This window comes from Aphelocoma coerulescens, chromosome 9, assembly GCF_041296385.1.
Source record: "Aphelocoma coerulescens isolate FSJ_1873_10779 chromosome 9, UR_Acoe_1.0, whole genome shotgun sequence".
NCBI lineage: Eukaryota > Metazoa > Chordata > Aves > Passeriformes > Corvidae > Aphelocoma > Aphelocoma coerulescens.
Genome location: NC_091023.1, coordinates 1,102,190 through 1,118,493, shown reverse-complemented (window position 1 = coordinate 1,118,493; position 16,304 = coordinate 1,102,190). Strand labels below are relative to the sequence as shown.

At 63.2% G+C, this 16,304-nt stretch overlaps 32 non-coding genes and 2 pseudogenes across 32 annotated transcripts; all 34 read right to left on the bottom strand.

Annotated features, from left to right (window-relative positions):
• Positions 1–232: 232 nt before the first annotated feature.
• Positions 233–351, bottom strand: LOC138115045 (5S ribosomal RNA). The gene has a single exon (XR_011152958.1). It is a non-coding gene; the product is annotated as a 5S ribosomal RNA (ribosomal RNA).
• Positions 352–709: 358 nt separating this feature from the next.
• LOC138115044 (5S ribosomal RNA) lies at positions 710–828 on the bottom strand. The gene has a single exon (XR_011152957.1). It is a non-coding gene; the product is annotated as a 5S ribosomal RNA (ribosomal RNA).
• Positions 829–1,186: 358 nt separating this feature from the next.
• Positions 1,187–1,305, bottom strand: LOC138115637 (5S ribosomal RNA). The gene has a single exon (XR_011153548.1). It is a non-coding gene; the product is annotated as a 5S ribosomal RNA (ribosomal RNA).
• Positions 1,306–1,663: 358 nt separating this feature from the next.
• Positions 1,664–1,782, bottom strand: LOC138115338 (5S ribosomal RNA). The gene has a single exon (XR_011153251.1). It is a non-coding gene; the product is annotated as a 5S ribosomal RNA (ribosomal RNA).
• A 358-nt stretch (positions 1,783–2,140) lies between these two features.
• LOC138115043 (5S ribosomal RNA) lies at positions 2,141–2,259 on the bottom strand. The gene has a single exon (XR_011152956.1). It is a non-coding gene; the product is annotated as a 5S ribosomal RNA (ribosomal RNA).
• A 358-nt stretch (positions 2,260–2,617) lies between these two features.
• Positions 2,618–2,736, bottom strand: LOC138115337 (5S ribosomal RNA). The gene has a single exon (XR_011153250.1). It is a non-coding gene; the product is annotated as a 5S ribosomal RNA (ribosomal RNA).
• A 358-nt stretch (positions 2,737–3,094) lies between these two features.
• Positions 3,095–3,213, bottom strand: LOC138115042 (5S ribosomal RNA). The gene has a single exon (XR_011152955.1). It is a non-coding gene; the product is annotated as a 5S ribosomal RNA (ribosomal RNA).
• A 358-nt stretch (positions 3,214–3,571) lies between these two features.
• On the bottom strand, positions 3,572–3,690 carry LOC138115040 (5S ribosomal RNA). Its single transcript, XR_011152953.1, has one exon. It is a non-coding gene; the product is annotated as a 5S ribosomal RNA (ribosomal RNA).
• Positions 3,691–4,048: 358 nt separating this feature from the next.
• On the bottom strand, positions 4,049–4,167 carry LOC138115336 (5S ribosomal RNA). Its single transcript, XR_011153249.1, has one exon. It is a non-coding gene; the product is annotated as a 5S ribosomal RNA (ribosomal RNA).
• A 358-nt stretch (positions 4,168–4,525) lies between these two features.
• Positions 4,526–4,644, bottom strand: LOC138115039 (5S ribosomal RNA). The gene has a single exon (XR_011152952.1). It is a non-coding gene; the product is annotated as a 5S ribosomal RNA (ribosomal RNA).
• Positions 4,645–5,002: 358 nt separating this feature from the next.
• On the bottom strand, positions 5,003–5,121 carry LOC138115038 (5S ribosomal RNA). The gene has a single exon (XR_011152951.1). It is a non-coding gene; the product is annotated as a 5S ribosomal RNA (ribosomal RNA).
• Positions 5,122–5,479: 358 nt separating this feature from the next.
• LOC138115037 (5S ribosomal RNA) lies at positions 5,480–5,598 on the bottom strand. The gene has a single exon (XR_011152950.1). It is a non-coding gene; the product is annotated as a 5S ribosomal RNA (ribosomal RNA).
• A 358-nt stretch (positions 5,599–5,956) lies between these two features.
• Positions 5,957–6,075, bottom strand: LOC138115636 (5S ribosomal RNA). Its single transcript, XR_011153547.1, has one exon. It is a non-coding gene; the product is annotated as a 5S ribosomal RNA (ribosomal RNA).
• Positions 6,076–6,433: 358 nt separating this feature from the next.
• Positions 6,434–6,552, bottom strand: LOC138115036 (5S ribosomal RNA). The gene has a single exon (XR_011152949.1). It is a non-coding gene; the product is annotated as a 5S ribosomal RNA (ribosomal RNA).
• A 358-nt stretch (positions 6,553–6,910) lies between these two features.
• On the bottom strand, positions 6,911–7,029 carry LOC138115035 (5S ribosomal RNA). The gene has a single exon (XR_011152948.1). It is a non-coding gene; the product is annotated as a 5S ribosomal RNA (ribosomal RNA).
• A 358-nt stretch (positions 7,030–7,387) lies between these two features.
• LOC138115335 (5S ribosomal RNA) lies at positions 7,388–7,506 on the bottom strand. The gene has a single exon (XR_011153248.1). It is a non-coding gene; the product is annotated as a 5S ribosomal RNA (ribosomal RNA).
• A 358-nt stretch (positions 7,507–7,864) lies between these two features.
• Positions 7,865–7,983, bottom strand: LOC138115034 (5S ribosomal RNA). Its single transcript, XR_011152947.1, has one exon. It is a non-coding gene; the product is annotated as a 5S ribosomal RNA (ribosomal RNA).
• Positions 7,984–8,341: 358 nt separating this feature from the next.
• On the bottom strand, positions 8,342–8,460 carry LOC138115033 (5S ribosomal RNA). Its single transcript, XR_011152946.1, has one exon. It is a non-coding gene; the product is annotated as a 5S ribosomal RNA (ribosomal RNA).
• A 358-nt stretch (positions 8,461–8,818) lies between these two features.
• Positions 8,819–8,937, bottom strand: LOC138115334 (5S ribosomal RNA). Its single transcript, XR_011153247.1, has one exon. It is a non-coding gene; the product is annotated as a 5S ribosomal RNA (ribosomal RNA).
• A 358-nt stretch (positions 8,938–9,295) lies between these two features.
• Positions 9,296–9,414, bottom strand: LOC138115032 (5S ribosomal RNA). Its single transcript, XR_011152945.1, has one exon. It is a non-coding gene; the product is annotated as a 5S ribosomal RNA (ribosomal RNA).
• A 358-nt stretch (positions 9,415–9,772) lies between these two features.
• On the bottom strand, positions 9,773–9,891 carry LOC138115634 (5S ribosomal RNA). The gene has a single exon (XR_011153545.1). It is a non-coding gene; the product is annotated as a 5S ribosomal RNA (ribosomal RNA).
• Positions 9,892–10,249: 358 nt separating this feature from the next.
• Positions 10,250–10,368, bottom strand: LOC138115031 (5S ribosomal RNA). Its single transcript, XR_011152944.1, has one exon. It is a non-coding gene; the product is annotated as a 5S ribosomal RNA (ribosomal RNA).
• A 358-nt stretch (positions 10,369–10,726) lies between these two features.
• On the bottom strand, positions 10,727–10,845 carry LOC138115029 (5S ribosomal RNA). The gene has a single exon (XR_011152942.1). It is a non-coding gene; the product is annotated as a 5S ribosomal RNA (ribosomal RNA).
• Positions 10,846–11,203: 358 nt separating this feature from the next.
• LOC138115728 (5S ribosomal RNA) lies at positions 11,204–11,319 on the bottom strand (annotated as a pseudogene).
• A 359-nt stretch (positions 11,320–11,678) lies between these two features.
• Positions 11,679–11,797, bottom strand: LOC138115028 (5S ribosomal RNA). The gene has a single exon (XR_011152941.1). It is a non-coding gene; the product is annotated as a 5S ribosomal RNA (ribosomal RNA).
• A 358-nt stretch (positions 11,798–12,155) lies between these two features.
• Positions 12,156–12,276, bottom strand: LOC138115727 (5S ribosomal RNA; annotated as a pseudogene).
• Positions 12,277–12,637: 361 nt separating this feature from the next.
• On the bottom strand, positions 12,638–12,756 carry LOC138115712 (5S ribosomal RNA). The gene has a single exon (XR_011153623.1). It is a non-coding gene; the product is annotated as a 5S ribosomal RNA (ribosomal RNA).
• Positions 12,757–13,112: 356 nt separating this feature from the next.
• Positions 13,113–13,231, bottom strand: LOC138115633 (5S ribosomal RNA). The gene has a single exon (XR_011153544.1). It is a non-coding gene; the product is annotated as a 5S ribosomal RNA (ribosomal RNA).
• A 357-nt stretch (positions 13,232–13,588) lies between these two features.
• On the bottom strand, positions 13,589–13,707 carry LOC138115776 (5S ribosomal RNA). The gene has a single exon (XR_011153681.1). It is a non-coding gene; the product is annotated as a 5S ribosomal RNA (ribosomal RNA).
• A 360-nt stretch (positions 13,708–14,067) lies between these two features.
• On the bottom strand, positions 14,068–14,186 carry LOC138115027 (5S ribosomal RNA). Its single transcript, XR_011152940.1, has one exon. It is a non-coding gene; the product is annotated as a 5S ribosomal RNA (ribosomal RNA).
• A 356-nt stretch (positions 14,187–14,542) lies between these two features.
• LOC138115526 (5S ribosomal RNA) lies at positions 14,543–14,661 on the bottom strand. The gene has a single exon (XR_011153437.1). It is a non-coding gene; the product is annotated as a 5S ribosomal RNA (ribosomal RNA).
• Positions 14,662–15,022: 361 nt separating this feature from the next.
• On the bottom strand, positions 15,023–15,140 carry LOC138115672 (5S ribosomal RNA). Its single transcript, XR_011153583.1, has one exon. It is a non-coding gene; the product is annotated as a 5S ribosomal RNA (ribosomal RNA).
• Positions 15,141–15,500: 360 nt separating this feature from the next.
• LOC138115026 (5S ribosomal RNA) lies at positions 15,501–15,619 on the bottom strand. Its single transcript, XR_011152939.1, has one exon. It is a non-coding gene; the product is annotated as a 5S ribosomal RNA (ribosomal RNA).
• A 358-nt stretch (positions 15,620–15,977) lies between these two features.
• LOC138115632 (5S ribosomal RNA) lies at positions 15,978–16,096 on the bottom strand. Its single transcript, XR_011153543.1, has one exon. It is a non-coding gene; the product is annotated as a 5S ribosomal RNA (ribosomal RNA).
• Between the last annotated feature and the right edge of the window lie 208 nt (positions 16,097–16,304).

The window sequence follows — 16,304 nt, the reverse complement described above, 5'->3', positions numbered from 1 at the left end:
CCCAGAGCCATACAAGCCACTCAAGCTTTTCCCGCCACGCCAACTATGCGAGGACTAACAGTCATGGCCACCAGCTCTTCCCTGCCCTCGGAAACAAGGGAACCTGCAGCCAGATCCAGAGCCACGCAAGCCATGCAAGCCCCATGAGCCACCCTCCCCCTTGTGCTCCTTGGCACCGCTGCCCAAGCAAAACAAGGCACCTCTGGCCCAGAGCCCAGAACCCAGCAAAAGAAGCCTACAGCACCCGGTATTCCCAGGCGGTCTCCCATCCAAGTACTAACCGGGCCCGACCCTGCTTAGCTTCCGAGATCAGACGAGATCGGGCGTTCTCAGGGTGGTATGGCCGTAGGCACCCCTCAGCCCCACAGCAGCGCTCTCCAGCACACACCAGCGCCTTCCTGCCCTGCCCCAATGCCCCCCGCACCCGGCACACGGCCGCCAGCGCCACTGTCGGCAACAACCCAACCTGCAGCCAGACCCAGAGCCATACAAGCCACTCAAGCTTTTCCCGCCACGCCAACTATGCGAGGACTAACAGTCATGGCCACCAGCTCTTCCCTGCCCTCGGAAACAAGGGAACCTGCAGCCAGATCCAGAGCCACGCAAGCCATGCAAGCCCCATGAGCCACCCTCCCCCTTGTGCTCCTTGGCACCGCTGCCCAAGCAAAACAAGGCACCTCTGGCCCAGAGCCCAGGACCCAGCAAAAGAAGCCTACAGCACCCGGTATTCCCAGGCGGTCTCCCATCCAAGTACTAACCGGGCCCGACCCTGCTTAGCTTCCGAGATCAGACGAGATCGGGCGTTCTCAGGGTGGTATGGCCGTAGGCACCCCTCAGCCCCACAGCAGCGCTCTCCAGCACACACCAGCGCCTTCCTGCCCTGCCCCAATGCCCCCCGCACCCGGCACACGGCCGCCAGCGCCACTGTCGGCAACAACCCAACCTGCAGCCAGACCCAGAGCCATACAAGCCACTCAAGCTTTTCCCGCCACGCCAACTATGCGAGGACTAACAGTCATGGCCACCAGCTCTTCCCTGCCCTCGGAAACAAGGGAACCTGCAGCCAGATCCAGAGCCACGCAAGCCATGCAAGCCCCATGAGCCACCCTCGCCCTTGAGCTCCTTGGCACCGCTGCCCAAGCAAAACAAGGCACCTCTGGCCCAGAGCCCAGGACCCAGCAAAAGAAGCCTACAGCACCCGGTATTCCCAGGCGGTCTCCCATCCAAGTACTAACCGGGCCCGACCCTGCTTAGCTTCCGAGATCAGACGATATCGGGCGTTCTCAGGGTGGTATGGCCGTAGGCACCCCTCAGCCCCACAGCAGCGCTCTCCAGCACACACCAGCGCCTTCCTGCCCTGCCCCAATGCCCCCCGCACCCGGCACACGGCCGCCAGCGCCACTGTCGGCAACAACCCAACCTGCAGCCAGACCCAGAGCCATACAAGCCACTCAAGCTTTTCCCGCCACGCCAACTATGCGAGGACTAACAGTCATGGCCACCAGCTCTTCCCTGCCCTCGGAAACAAGGGAACCTGCAGCCAGATCCAGAGCCACGCAAGCCATGCAAGCCCCATGAGCCACCCTCGCCCTTGTGCTCCTTGGCACCGCTGCCCAAGCAAAACAAGGCACCTCTGGCCCAGAGCCCAGGACCCAGCAAAAGAAGCCTACAGCACCCGGTATTCCCAGGCGGTCTCCCATCCAAGTACTAACCGGGTCCGACCCTGCTTAGCTTCCGAGATCAGACGAGATCGGGCGTTCTCAGGGTGGTATGGCCGTAGGCACCCCTCAGCCCCACAGCAGCGCTCTCCAGCACACACCAGCGCCTTCCTGCCCTGCCCCAATGCCCCCCGCACCCGGCACACGGCCGCCAGCGCCACTGTCGGCAACAACCCAACCTGCAGCCAGACCCAGAGCCATACAAGCCACTCAAGCTTTTCCCGCCACGCCAACTATGCGAGGACTAACAGTCATGGCCACCAGCTCTTCCCTGCCCTCGGAAACAAGGGAACCTGCAGCCAGATCCAGAGCCACGCAAGCCATGCAAGCCCCATGAGCCACCCTCCCCCTTGTGCTCCTTGGCACCGCTGCCCAAGCAAAACAAGGCACCTCTGGCCCAGAGCCCAGGACCCAGCAAAAGAAGCCTACAGCACCCGGTATTCCCAGGCGGTCTCCCATCCAAGTACTAACCGGGCCCGACCCTGCTTAGCTTCCGAGATCAGACGAGATCGGGCGTTCTCAGGGTGGTATGGCCGTAGGCACCCCTCAGCCCCACAGCAGCGCTCTCCAGCACACACCAGCGCCTTCCTGCCCTGCCCCAATGCCCCCCGCACCCGGCACACGGCCGCCAGCGCCACTGTCGGCAACAACCCAACCAGCAGCCAGACCGAACACCACACAAGCCACTCAAGCTTTTCCAGCCACGCCAACTATGTGAGGACTAACAGTCATGGCCACCAGCTCTGCCCTGCCCTCGGCAGCAACAGAACCTGCAGCCGGACCCAGAGCCACGCAAGCCATGCAAGCCCCATGAGCCACCCTCGCCCTTGAGCTCCTTGGCACCGCTGCCCAAGCAAAACAAGGCACCTCTGGCCCAGAGCCCAGGACCCAGCAAAAGAAGCCTACAGCACCCGGTATTCCCAGGCGGTCTCCCATCCAAGTACTAACCGGGTCCGACCCTGCTTAGCTTCCGAGATCAGACGAGATCGGGCGTTCTCAGGGTGGTATGGCCGTAGGCACCCCTCAGCCCCACAGCAGCGCTCTCCAGCACACACCAGCGCCTTCCTGCCCTGCCCCAATGCCCCCCGCACCCGGCACACGGCCGCCAGCGCCACTGTCGGCAACAACCCAACCTGCAGCCAGACCCAGAGCCATACAAGCCACTCAAGCTTTTCCCGCCACGCCAACTATGCGAGGACTAACAGTCATGGCCACCAGCTCTTCCCTGCCCTCGGAAACAAGGGAACCTGCAGCCAGATCCAGAGCCACGCAAGCCATGCAAGCCCCATGAGCCACCCTCGCCCTTGTGCTCCTTGGCACCGCTGCCCAAGCAAAACAAGGCACCTCTGGCCCAGAGCCCAGGACCCAGCAAAAGAAGCCTACAGCACCCGGTATTCCCAGGCGGTCTCCCATCCAAGTACTAACCGGGCCCGACCCTGCTTAGCTTCCGAGATCAGACGAGATCGGGCGTTCTCAGGGTGGTATGGCCGTAGGCACCCCTCAGCCCCACAGCAGCGCTCTCCAGCACACACCAGCGCCTTCCTGCCCTGCCCCAATGCCCCCCGCACCCGGCACACGGCCGCCAGCGCCACTGTCGGCAACAACCCAACCTGCAGCCAGACCCAGAGCCATACAAGCCACTCAAGCTTTTCCAGCCACGCCAACTATGTGAGGACTAACAGTCATGGCCACCAGCTCTGCCCTGACCTCGGAAACAACAGAACCTGCAGCCGGACCCAGAGCCACGCAAGCCATGCAAGCCCCATGAGCCACCCTCCCCCTTGTGCTCCTTGGCACCGCTGCCCAAGCAAAACAAGGCACCTCTGGCCCAGAGCCCAGGACCCAGCAAAAGAAGCCTACAGCACCCGGTATTCCCAGGCGGTCTCCCATCCAAGTACTAACCGGGCCCGACCCTGCTTAGCTTCCGAGATCAGACGAGATCGGGCGTTCTCAGGGTGGTATGGCCGTAGGCACCCCTCAGCCCCACAGCAGCGCTCTCCAGCACACACCAGCGCCTTCCTGCCCTGCCCCAATGCCCCCCGCACCCGGCACACGGCCGCCAGCGCCACTGTCGGCAACAACCCAACCAGCAGCCAGACCGAACACCACACAAGCCACTCAAGCTTTTCCAGCCACGCTCTCTATGTGAGGACTAACAGTCATGGCCACCAGCTCTGCCCTGCCCTCGGCAGCAACAGAACCTGCAGCCGGACCCAGAGCCACGCAAGCCATGCAAGCCCCATGAGCCACCCTCGCCCTTGAGCTCCTTGGCACCGCTGCCCAAGCAAAACAAGGCACCTCTGGCCCAGAGCCCAGGACCCAGCAAAAGAAGCCTACAGCACCCGGTATTCCCAGGCGGTCTCCCATCCAAGTACTAACCGGGTCCGACCCTGCTTAGCTTCCGAGATCAGACGAGATCGGGCGTTCTCAGGGTGGTATGGCCGTAGGCACCCCTCAGCCCCACAGCAGCGCTCTCCAGCACACACCAGCGCCTTCCTGCCCTGCCCCAATGCCCCCCGCACCCGGCACACGGCCGCCAGCGCCACTGTCGGCAACAACCCAACCTGCAGCCAGACCCAGAGCCATACAAGCCACTCAAGCTTTTCCCGCCACGCCAACTATGCGAGGACTAACAGTCATGGCCACCAGCTCTTCCCTGCCCTCGGAAACAAGGGAACCTGCAGCCAGATCCAGAGCCACGCAAGCCATGCAAGCCCCATGAGCCACCCTCGCCCTTGTGCTCCTTGGCACCGCTGCCCAAGCAAAACAAGGCACCTCTGGCCCAGAGCCCAGGACCCAGCAAAAGAAGCCTACAGCACCCGGTATTCCCAGGCGGTCTCCCATCCAAGTACTAACCGGGCCCGACCCTGCTTAGCTTCCGAGATCAGACGAGATCGGGCGTTCTCAGGGTGGTATGGCCGTAGGCACCCCTCAGCCCCACAGCAGCGCTCTCCAGCACACACCAGCGCCTTCCTGCCCTGCCCCAATGCCCCCCGCACCCGGCACACGGCCGCCAGCGCCACTGTCGGCAACAACCCAACCTGCAGCCAGACCCAGAGCCATACAAGCCACTCAAGCTTTTCCAGCCACGCCAACTATGTGAGGACTAACAGTCATGGCCACCAGCTCTGCCCTGACCTCGGAAACAACAGAACCTGCAGCCGGACCCAGAGCCACGCAAGCCATGCAAGCCCCATGAGCCACCCTCGCCCTTGTGCTCCTTGGCACCGCTGCCCAAGCAAAACAAGGCACCTCTGGCCCAGAGCCCAGGACCCAGCAAAAGAAGCCTACAGCACCCGGTATTCCCAGGCGGTCTCCCATCCAAGTACTAACCGGGCCCGACCCTGCTTAGCTTCCGAGATCAGACGAGATCGGGCGTTCTCAGGGTGGTATGGCCGTAGGCACCCCTCAGCCCCACAGCAGCGCTCTCCAGCACACACCAGCGCCTTCCTGCCCTGCCCCAATGCCCCCCGCACCCGGCACACGGCCGCCAGCGCCACTGTTGGCAACAACCCAACCTGCAGCCAGACCGAACACCACACAAGCCACTCAAGCTTTTCCAGCCACGCCAACTATGCGAGGACTAACAGTCATGGCCACCAGCTCTGCCCTGACCTCGGAAACAACAGAACCTGCAGCCGGACCCAGAGCCACGCAAGCCATGCAAGCCCCATGAGCCACCCTCGCCCTTGAGCTCCTTGGCACCGCTGCCCAAGCAAAACAAGGCACCTCTGGCCCAGAGCCCAGGACCCAGCAAAAGAAGCCTACAGCACCCGGTATTCCCAGGCGGTCTCCCATCCAAGTACTAACCGGGCCCGACCCTGCTTAGCTTCCGAGATCAGACGAGATCGGGCGTTCTCAGGGTGGTATGGCCGTAGGCACCCCTCAGCCCCACAGCAGCGCTCTCCAGCACACACCAGCGCCTTCCTGCCCTGCCCCAATGCCCCCCGCACCCGGCACACGGCCGCCAGCGCCACTGTCGGCAACAACCCAACCTGCAGCCAGACCCAGAGCCATACAAGCCACTCAAGCTTTTCCCGCCACGCCAACTATGCGAGGACTAACAGTCATGGCCACCAGCTCTTCCCTGCCCTCGGAAACAAGGGAACCTGCAGCCAGATCCAGAGCCATGCAAGCCATGCAAGCCCCATGAGCCACCCTCGCCCTTGTGCTCCTTGGCACCGCTGCCCAAGCAAAACAAGGCACCTCTGGCCCAGAGCCCAGGACCCAGCAAAAGAAGCCTACAGCACCCGGTATTCCCAGGCGGTCTCCCATCCAAGTACTAACCGGGCCCGACCCTGCTTAGCTTCCGAGATCAGACGATATCGGGCGTTCTCAGGGTGGTATGGCCGTAGGCACCCCTCAGCCCCACAGCAGCGCTCTCCAGCACACACCAGCGCCTTCCTGCCCTGCCCCAATGCCCCCCGCACCCGGCACACGGCCGCCAGCGCCACTGTCGGCAACAACCCAACCTGCAGCCAGACCCAGAGCCATACAAGCCACTCAAGCTTTTCCCGCCACGCCAACTATGCGAGGACTAACAGTCATGGCCACCAGCTCTTCCCTGCCCTCGGAAACAAGGGAACCTGCAGCCAGATCCAGAGCCACGCAAGCCATGCAAGCCCCATGAGCCACCCTCGCCCTTGTGCTCCTTGGCACCGCTGCCCAAGCAAAACAAGGCACCTCTGGCCCAGAGCCCAGGACCCAGCAAAAGAAGCCTACAGCACCCGGTATTCCCAGGCGGTCTCCCATCCAAGTACTAACCGGGCCCGACCCTGCTTAGCTTCCGAGATCAGACGAGATCGGGCGTTCTCAGGGTGGTATGGCCGTAGGCACCCCTCAGCCCCACAGCAGCGCTCTCCAGCACACACCAGCGCCTTCCTGCCCTGCCCCAATGCCCCCCGCACCCGGCACACGGCCGCCAGCGCCACTGTCGGCAACAACCCAACCTGCAGCCAGACCCAGAGCCATACAAGCCACTCAAGCTTTTCCAGCCACGCCAACTATGTGAGGACTAACAGTCATGGCCACCAGCTCTGCCCTGACCTCGGAAACAACAGAACCTGCAGCCGGACCCAGAGCCACGCAAGCCATGCAAGCCCCATGAGCCACCCTCCCCCTTGTGCTCCTTGGCACCGCTGCCCAAGCAAAACAAGGCACCTCTGGCCCAGAGCCCAGGACCCAGCAAAAGAAGCCTACAGCACCCGGTATTCCCAGGCGGTCTCCCATCCAAGTACTAACCGGGCCCGACCCTGCTTAGCTTCCGAGATCAGACGAGATCGGGCGTTCTCAGGGTGGTATGGCCGTAGGCACCCCTCAGCCCCACAGCAGCGCTCTCCAGCACACACCAGCGCCTTCCTGCCCTGCCCCAATGCCCCCCGCACCCGGCACACGGCCGCCAGCGCCACTGTCGGCAACAACCCAACCAGCAGCCAGACCGAACACCACACAAGCCACTCAAGCTTTTCCAGCCACGCCAACTATGTGAGGACTAACAGTCATGGCCACCAGCTCTGCCCTGCCCTCGGCAGCAACAGAACCTGCAGCCGGACCCAGAGCCACGCAAGCCATGCAAGCCCCATGAGCCACCCTCGCCCTTGAGCTCCTTGGCACCGCTGCCCAAGCAAAACAAGGCACCTCTGGCCCAGAGCCCAGGACCCAGCAAAAGAAGCCTACAGCACCCGGTATTCCCAGGCGGTCTCCCATCCAAGTACTAACCGGGTCCGACCCTGCTTAGCTTCCGAGATCAGACGAGATCGGGCGTTCTCAGGGTGGTATGGCCGTAGGCACCCCTCAGCCCCACAGCAGCGCTCTCCAGCACACACCAGCGCCTTCCTGCCCTGCCCCAATGCCCCCCGCACCCGGCACACGGCCGCCAGCGCCACTGTCGGCAACAACCCAACCTGCAGCCAGACCCAGAGCCATACAAGCCACTCAAGCTTTTCCCGCCACGCCAACTATGCGAGGACTAACAGTCATGGCCACCAGCTCTTCCCTGCCCTCGGAAACAAGGGAACCTGCAGCCAGATCCAGAGCCACGCAAGCCATGCAAGCCCCATGAGCCACCCTCCCCCTTGTGCTCCTTGGCACCGCTGCCCAAGCAAAACAAGGCACCTCTGGCCCAGAGCCCAGGACCCAGCAAAAGAAGCCTACAGCACCCGGTATTCCCAGGCGGTCTCCCATCCAAGTACTAACCGGGCCCGACCCTGCTTAGCTTCCGAGATCAGACGAGATCGGGCGTTCTCAGGGTGGTATGGCCGTAGGCACCCCTCAGCCCCACAGCAGCGCTCTCCAGCACACACCAGCGCCTTCCTGCCCTGCCCCAATGCCCCCCGCACCCGGCACACGGCCGCCAGCGCCACTGTCGGCAACAACCCAACCTGCAGCCAGACCCAGAGCCATACAAGCCACTCAAGCTTTTCCAGCCACGCCAACTATGTGAGGACTAACAGTCATGGCCACCAGCTCTGCCCTGACCTCGGAAACAACAGAACCTGCAGCCGGACCCAGAGCCACGCAAGCCATGCAAGCCCCATGAGCCACCCTCCCCCTTGTGCTCCTTGGCACCGCTGCCCAAGCAAAACAAGGCACCTCTGGCCCAGAGCCCAGGACCCAGCAAAAGAAGCCTACAGCACCCGGTATTCCCAGGCGGTCTCCCATCCAAGTACTAACCGGGCCCGACCCTGCTTAGCTTCCGAGATCAGACGAGATCGGGCGTTCTCAGGGTGGTATGGCCGTAGGCACCCCTCAGCCCCACAGCAGCGCTCTCCAGCACACACCAGCGCCTTCCTGCCCTGCCCCAATGCCCCCCGCACCCGGCACACGGCCGCCAGCGCCACTGTCGGCAACAACCCAACCAGCAGCCAGACCGAACACCACACAAGCCACTCAAGCTTTTCCAGCCACGCTCTCTATGTGAGGACTAACAGTCATGGCCACCAGCTCTGCCCTGCCCTCGGCAGCAACAGAACCTGCAGCCGGACCCAGAGCCACGCAAGCCATGCAAGCCCCATGAGCCACCCTCGCCCTTGAGCTCCTTGGCACCGCTGCCCAAGCAAAACAAGGCACCTCTGGCCCAGAGCCCAGGACCCAGCAAAAGAAGCCTACAGCACCCGGTATTCCCAGGCGGTCTCCCATCCAAGTACTAACCGGGTCCGACCCTGCTTAGCTTCCGAGATCAGACGAGATCGGGCGTTCTCAGGGTGGTATGGCCGTAGGCACCCCTCAGCCCCACAGCAGCGCTCTCCAGCACACACCAGCGCCTTCCTGCCCTGCCCCAATGCCCCCCGCACCCGGCACACGGCCGCCAGCGCCACTGTCGGCAACAACCCAACCTGCAGCCAGACCCAGAGCCATACAAGCCACTCAAGCTTTTCCCGCCACGCCAACTATGCGAGGACTAACAGTCATGGCCACCAGCTCTTCCCTGCCCTCGGAAACAAGGGAACCTGCAGCCAGATCCAGAGCCACGCAAGCCATGCAAGCCCCATGAGCCACCCTCGCCCTTGTGCTCCTTGGCACCGCTGCCCAAGCAAAACAAGGCACCTCTGGCCCAGAGCCCAGGACCCAGCAAAAGAAGCCTACAGCACCCGGTATTCCCAGGCGGTCTCCCATCCAAGTACTAACCGGGCCCGACCCTGCTTAGCTTCCGAGATCAGACGAGATCGGGCGTTCTCAGGGTGGTATGGCCGTAGGCACCCCTCAGCCCCACAGCAGCGCTCTCCAGCACACACCAGCGCCTTCCTGCCCTGCCCCAATGCCCCCCGCACCCGGCACACGGCCGCCAGCGCCACTGTCGGCAACAACCCAACCTGCAGCCAGACCCAGAGCCATACAAGCCACTCAAGCTTTTCCAGCCACGCCAACTATGTGAGGACTAACAGTCATGGCCACCAGCTCTGCCCTGACCTCGGAAACAACAGAACCTGCAGCCGGACCCAGAGCCACGCAAGCCATGCAAGCCCCATGAGCCACCCTCCCCCTTGTGCTCCTTGGCACCGCTGCCCAAGCAAAACAAGGCACCTCTGGCCCAGAGCCCAGGACCCAGCAAAAGAAGCCTACAGCACCCGGTATTCCCAGGCGGTCTCCCATCCAAGTACTAACCGGGCCCGACCCTGCTTAGCTTCCGAGATCAGACGATATCGGGCGTTCTCAGGGTGGTATGGCCGTAGGCACCCCTCAGCCCCACAGCAGCGCTCTCCAGCACACACCAGCGCCTTCCTGCCCTGCCCCAATGCCCCCCGCACCCGGCACACGGCCGCCAGCGCCACTGTTGGCAACAACCCAACCTGCAGCCAGACCGAACACCACACAAGCCACTCAAGCTTTTCCAGCCACGCCAACTATGCGAGGACTAACAGTCATGGCCACCAGCTCTGCCCTGACCTCGGAAACAACAGAACCTGCAGCCGGACCCAGAGCCACGCAAGCCATGCAAGCCCCATGAGCCACCCTCGCCCTTGAGCTCCTTGGCACCGCTGCCCAAGCAAAACAAGGCACCTCTGGCCCAGAGCCCAGGACCCAGCAAAAGAAGCCTACAGCACCCGGTATTCCCAGGCGGTCTCCCATCCAAGTACTAACCGGGCCCGACCCTGCTTAGCTTCCGAGATCAGACGAGATCGGGCGTTCTCAGGGTGGTATGGCCGTAGGCACCCCTCAGCCCCACAGCAGCGCTCTCCAGCACACACCAGCGCCTTCCTGCCCTGCCCCAATGCCCCCCGCACCCGGCACACGGCCGCCAGCGCCACTGTCGGCAACAACCCAACCTGCAGCCAGACCCAGAGCCATACAAGCCACTCAAGCTTTTCCCGCCACGCCAACTATGCGAGGACTAACAGTCATGGCCACCAGCTCTTCCCTGCCCTCGGAAACAAGGGAACCTGCAGCCAGATCCAGAGCCACGCAAGCCATGCAAGCCCCATGAGCCACCCTCGCCCTTGTGCTCCTTGGCACCGCTGCCCAAGCAAAACAAGGCACCTCTGGCCCAGAGCCCAGGACCCAGCAAAAGAAGCCTACAGCACCCGGTATTCCCAGGCGGTCTCCCATCCAAGTACTAACCGGGCCCGACCCTGCTTAGCTTCCGAGATCAGACGAGATCGGGCGTTCTCAGGGTGGTATGGCCGTAGGCACCCCTCAGCCCCACAGCAGCGCTCTCCAGCACACACCAGCGCCTTCCTGCCCTGCCCCAATGCCCCCCGCACCCGGCACACGGCCGCCAGCGCCACTGTCGGCAACAACCCAACCTGCAGCCAGACCGAACACCACACAAGCCACTCAAGCTTTTCCAGCCACGCCAACTATGCGAGGACTAACAGTCATGGCCACCAGCTCTGCCCTGACCTCGGAAACAACAGAACCTGCAGCCGGACCCAGAGCCACGCAAGCCATGCAAGCCCCATGAGCCACCCTCGCCCTTGAGCTCCTTGGCACCGCTGCCCAAGCAAAACAAGGCACCTCTGGCCCAGAGCCCAGGACCCAGCAAAAGAAGCCTACAGCACCCGGTATTCCCAGCGGTCTCCATCCAAGTACTAACCGGGCCGACCCTGCTTAGCTTCCGAGATCAGACGAGATCGGGCGTTCTCAGGGTGGTATGGCCGTAGGCACCCCTCAGCCCCACAGCACGCGCTCTCCAGCACACACCAGCGCCTTCCTGCCCTGCCCAATGCCCCCCGCACCCGGCACACGGCGCCAGCGCCACTGTCGGCAACAACCCAACCTGCAGCCAGACCCAGAGCCATACAAGCCACTCAAGCTTTTCCCGCCACGCCAACTATGCGAGGACTAACAGTCATGGCCACCAGCTCTTCCCTGCCCTCGGAAACAAGGGAACCTGGCAGCCAGATCCAGAGCCACGCAAGCCATGCAAGCCCCATGAGCCACCCTCGCCCTTGTGCTCCTTGGCACCGCTGCCCAAGCAAAACAAAGGCACCTCTGGCCCAGAGCCCAGGACCCAGCAAAAGAAGCCTACAGCACCCGGTATTCCCAGGCGGTCTCCCATCCAAGTACTAACCGGGCCCGACCCTGCTTAGCTTCCGAGATCAGACGAGATCGGGCGTTCTCAGGGTGGTATGGCCGTAGGCACCCCTCAGCCCCACAGCAGCGCTCTCCAGCACACACCAGCGCCTTCCTGCCCTGCCCCAATGCCCCCCGCACCCGGCACACGGCCGCCAGCGCCACTGTCGGCAACAACCCAACCAGCAGCCAGACCGAACACCACACAAGCCACTCAAGCTTTTCCAGCCACGCCAACTATGTGAGGACTAACAGTCATGGCCACCAGCTCTGCCCTGCCCTCGGCAGCAACAGAACCTGCAGCCGGACCCAGAGCCACGCAAGCCATGCAAGCCCCATGAGCCACCCTCGCCCTTGAGCTCCTTGGCACCGCTGCCCAAGCAAAACAAGGCACCTCTGGCCCAGAGCCCAGGACCCAGCAAAAGAAGCCTACAGCACCCGGTATTCCCAGGCGGTCTCCCATCCAAGTACTAACGCGGCCCGCACCCTGCTTAGCTTCCGAGATCAGACGAGATCGGGCGGTTCTCAGGGTGGTATGGCCGTAGGCACCCCTCAGCCCCCACAGCAGCGCTCTCCAGCACACACCAGCGCCTTCCTGCCCTGCCCCAATGCCCCCCGCACCCGGCACACGGCCGCCAGCGCCACTGTCCGGCAACAACCCAACCGGCAGCCAGACCCAGAGCCATACAAGCCACTCAAGCTTTTCCCGCCACGCCAACTATGCGAGGACTAACAGTCATGGCCACCAGCTCTGCCCTGCCCTCGGCAACAACAGAACCTGCAGCCGGACCCAGAGCCACGCAAGCCATGCAAGCCCCATGAGCCACCCTCGCCCTTGAGCTCCTTGGCACCGCTGCCCAAGCAAAACACAGGCACCTCTGGCCCAGAGCCCAGGACCCAGCAAAAGAAGCCTACAGCACCCGGTATTCCCAGGCGGTCTCCCATCCAAGTACTAACCGGGCCCGACCCTGCTTAGCTTCCGAGATCAGACGATATCGGGCAGTCTCAGGGTGGTATGGCCGTAGGCACCCCTCAGCCCCACAGCAGCGCTCTCCAGCACACACCAGCGCCTTCCTGCCCTGCCCCAATGCCCCCTGCACCCGGCACACGGCCGCCAGCGCCACTGTCGGCAACAACCCAACCTGCAGCCAGACCAGAGCATACAAGCCACTCAAGCTTTTCCAGCCACGCCAACTATGTGAGGACTAACAGTCATGGCCACCAGCTCTGCCCTGACCTCGGAAACAACAGAACCTGCAGCCGGGACCCAGAGCCACGCAAGCCATGCAAGCCCCATGAGCCACCCTCCCCCTTGTGCTCCTTGCACCGCTGCCCAAGCAAAACAAGGCACCTCTGGCCCAGAGCCCAGGACCCAGCAAAAGAAGCCTACAGCACCCGGTATTCCCAGGCGGTCTCCCATCCAAGTACTAACCGGGCCCGACCCTGCTTAGCTTCCGAGATCAGACGATATCGGGCGTTCTCAGGGTGGTATGGCCGTAGGCACCCCTCAGCCCCACAGCAGCGCTCTCCAGCACACACCAGCGCCTTCCTGCCCTGCCCCAATGCCCCCGCACCCGGCACACGGCCGCCAGCGCCACTGTTGGCAACAACCCAACCTGCAGCCAGACCGAACACCACACAAGCCACTCAAGCTTTTCCAGCCACGCCAACTATGTGAGGACTAACAGTCATGGCCACCAGCTCTGCCCTGCCCTCGGCAACACAGAACCTGCAGCCGGACCCAGAGCCACGCAAGCCATGCAAGCCCCATGAGCCACCCTCGCCCTTGAGCTCCTTGGCACCGCTGCCCAAGCAAAACAAGGCACCTCTGGCCCAGAGCCCAGGTCCCCAGCAAAAGAAGCCTACAGCACCCGGTATTCCCAGGCGGTCTCCCATCCAAGTACTAACCGGGCCCGACCCTGCTTAGCTTCCGAGATCAGACGAGATCGGGTGTTCTCAGGGTGGTATGGCCGTAGGCACCCCTCAGCCCCACAGCAGCGCTCTCCAGCACACACCAGCGCCTTCCTGCCCTGCCCCAATGCTCCTCGCACCCGGCACACGGCCGCCAGCGCCACTGTCGGCAACAACCCAACCTGCAGCCAGACCCAGAGCCATACAAGCCACTCAAGCTTTGCCCGCCATGCCAACTATGCGAGGACTAACAGTCATGGCCACCAGCTCTTCCCTGCCCTCGGAAAACAAGGGAACCTGCAGCCAGATCCAGAGCCACGCAAGCCATGCAAGCCCCATGAGCCACCCTCGCCCTTGTGCTCCTTGGCACCGCTGCCCACGCAAAACAAGGCACCTCTGGCCCAGAGCCCAGGACCCCAGCAAAAGAAGCCTACAGCACCCGGTATTCCCAGGCGGTCTCCCATCCAAGTACTAACCGGGCCCGACCCTGCTTAGCTTCCGAGATCAGACGAGATCGGGCGTTCTCAGGGTGGTATGGCCGTAGGCACCCCTCAGCCCCACAGCAGCGCTCTCCAGCACACACCAGCGCCTTCCTGCCCTGCCCCAATGCCCCCCGCACCCGGCACACGGCCGCCAGCGCCACTGTCGGCAACAACCCAACCTGCAGCCAGACCCAGAGCCATACAAGCCACTCAGCTTTTCCCGCCACGCAACTATGCGAGGACTAACAGTCATGGCCACCAGCTCTTCCCTGCCCTCGGAAACAAGGGAACCTGCAGCCAGATCCAGAGCCACGCAAGCCATGCAAGCCCCATGAGCCACCCTCGCCCTTGTGCTCCTTGGCACCGCTGCCCAAGCAAAACAAGGCACCTCTGGCCCAGAGCCCAGGACCCAGCAAAAGAAGCCTACAGCACCCGGTATTCCCAGGCGGTCTCCCATCCAAGTACTAACCGGGCCCGACCCTGCTTAGCTTCTGAGATCAGACGAGATCGGGCGTTCTCAGGGTGGTATAGCCGTAGGCACCCCTCAGCCCCACAGCAGCGCTCTCCAGCACACACCAGCGCCTTCCTGCCCTGCCCCAATGCTCCTCGCACCCGGCACACGGCCGCCAGCGCCACTGTCGGCAACAACCCAACCTGCAGCCAGACCCAGAGCCATACAAGCCACTCAAGCTTTTCCCGCCACGCCAACTATGCGAGGACTAACAGTCATGGCCACCAGCTCTTCCCTGCCCTCGGAAACAAGGGAACCTGCAGCCAGATCCCAGAGCCACGCAAGCCATGCAAGCCCCCATGAGCCACCCCTCCCCCTTGTGCTCCTTGGCACCGCTGCCCAAGCAAAACAAGGCACCTCTGGCCCAGAGCCCAGAACCCAGCAAAAGAAGCCTACAGCACCCGGTATTCCCAGGCGGTCTCCCATCCAAGTACTAACCGGGCCCGACCCTGCTTAGCTTCCGAGATCAGACGAGATCGGGCGTTCTCAGGGTGGTATGCCGTAGGCACCCCTCAGCCCCACAGCAGCGCTCTCCAGCACACACCAGCGCCCTTCCTGCCCTGCCCCAATGCCCCCCCGCACCCGGCACACGGCCGCCAGCGCCACTGTCGGCAACAACCCAACCTGCAGCCAGACCCAGAGCCATACAAGCCACTCAAGCTTTTCCCGCCACGCCAACTATGCGAGGACTAACAGTCATGGCCACCAGCTCTTCCCTGCCCTCGGAAACAAGGGAACCTGCAGCCAGATCCAGAGCCACGCAAGCCATGCAAGCCCCATGAGCCACCCTCCCCCTTGTGCTCCTTGGCACCGCTGCCCAAGCAAAACAAGGCACCTCTGGCCCAGAGCCCAGGACCCAGCAAAAGAAGCCTACAGCACCCGGTATTCCCAGGCGGTCTCCCATCCAAGTACTAACCGGGCCCGACCCTGCTTAGCTTCCGAGATCAGACGAGATCGGGCGTTCTCAGGGTGGTATGGCCGTAGGCACCCCTCAGCCCCACAGCAGCGCTCTCCAGCACACACCAGCGCCTTCCTGCCCTGCCCCAATGCCCCCCGCACCCGGCACACGGCCGCCAGCGCCACTGTCGGCAACAACCCAACCTGCAGCCAGACCCAGAGCCATACAAGCCACTCAAGCTTTTCCCGCCACGCCAACTATGCGAGGACTAACAGTCATGGCCACCAGCTCTTCCCTGCCCTCGGAAACAAGGGAACCTGCAGCCAGATCCAGAGCCACGCAAGCCATGCAAGCCCCATGAGCCACCCTCGCCCTTGTGCTCCTTGGCACCGCTGCCCAAGCAAAACAAGGCACCTCTGGCCCAGAGCCCAGGACCCAGCAAAAGAAGCCTACAGCACCCGGTATTCCCAGGCGGTCTCCCATCCAAGTACTAACCGGGCCCGACCCTGCTTAGCTTCCGAGATCAGACGATATCGGGCGTTCTCAGGGTGGTATGGCCGTAGGCACCCCTCAGCCCCACAGCAGCGCTCTCCAGCACACACCAGCGCCTTCCTGCCCTGCCCCAATGCCCCCCGCACCCGGCACACGGCCGCCAGCGCCACTGTCGGCAACAACCCAACCTGCAGCCAGACCCAGAGCCATACAAGCCACTCAAGCTTTTCCCGCCACGCCAACTATGCGAGGACTAACAGTCATGGCCACCAGCTCTTCCC